Source organism: Pseudophryne corroboree, chromosome 7, assembly GCF_028390025.1.
Source record: "Pseudophryne corroboree isolate aPseCor3 chromosome 7, aPseCor3.hap2, whole genome shotgun sequence".
In the NCBI taxonomy this organism is placed as follows: domain Eukaryota; kingdom Metazoa; phylum Chordata; class Amphibia; order Anura; family Myobatrachidae; genus Pseudophryne; species Pseudophryne corroboree.
The window spans coordinates 24519018-24520090 of record NC_086450.1 but is presented as its reverse complement, the minus strand read 5'-3'; the positions used below and the strand labels follow the sequence as shown (position 1 = coordinate 24520090).

The 1073-nt window shown below is 33.8% G+C and overlaps 1 long non-coding RNA gene across 1 annotated transcript; it reads right to left on the bottom strand.

The window, feature by feature from the left end:
- Positions 1-231: 231 nt before the first annotated feature.
- On the bottom strand, positions 232-600 carry LOC134943295 (uncharacterized). Its single transcript, XR_010181449.1, has 3 exons — positions 569-600; positions 392-421; positions 232-261 (listed from the first exon to the last, which is right to left on the bottom strand). It is a non-coding gene; the product is annotated as an uncharacterized LOC134943295 (long non-coding RNA).
- Between the last annotated feature and the right edge of the window lie 473 nt (positions 601-1073).

Sequence of the window (1073 nt, the reverse complement as noted above, 5' to 3'; positions counted from 1 at the left end):
AACCTATATCTGAAGCCCAAGCACATTTGTACATAGATATGTAGATACACTTTTTCTATATTCTATAATATGATATAATGGTATACTTACATATCTGGCAGGGCAGCATAAAATGTTATACTAAACAAAGGAAAAGAAGAATAATTATCAAATGTTTAAACTCTATCTGATGCACAAGCACATTTACACTTTTTCTATATTCTATAATACATGTTATAATGATATACATACCTCTTCTGCTCGGAGGATACATATGGTGTACTATAGAGGCACAGAATAATAATAAAAAGTTACAACTATATCTGATGCTGAAGCATTACCTTGGTACATAGATTTACAGATGCGCTTTTTCTATATTCTATAATATGATATGTTATAATGATATACATACCTCTCCAGCAGGGTGGGGTCAGATGTTATACTACACCGAGGAAAAGAATAATAATAATAATAATAATAATAATAAAAAGTTTAAACTATATCTGATGCTTAATCACATTTATGCATAGCTACGTAGATATGCTTTTTCTATATTCTATGATACAATATGTTATAATGATATACATACCTCTCCTGCATGGAGGACACAGATGGTGTACTAGACATAGAGGAAAAGAATAATAATAAAAAGTTTAAATATATTTGATGCACAAGCATAACATTTGTACATAGACCAGTAGAAACACTTTTTTTATATTCTATAATATGGTATGTTACAATGATACACATACCTCTCCGGCAGGACGGCGTCAGATGTTGAACTACACAGTGGAAAAGAATAATAATAAAAAGTTTAAACTTTATCGGATGCACAAAGCACAACATTTTTACTTAGAAACGTAGATATGCTTTTCTATATTCTATAATATGATATGTTATAGTGATGTACATACAGGGCCGGTGCAAGGTATCTCGGCACCCTAGGCAAAACTTCAGCCTAACCCCCCCCACCCCCCCCAATCCCCCCCCAAAAAAAAAACCACTTGCTCTCCTTGGTGTCTGAATGCCTGTGTCTCTCACCTTTACTTACTCCTTGCATTTTGCCTGCTACCCATTCGGCTCCTTCCCTCTCA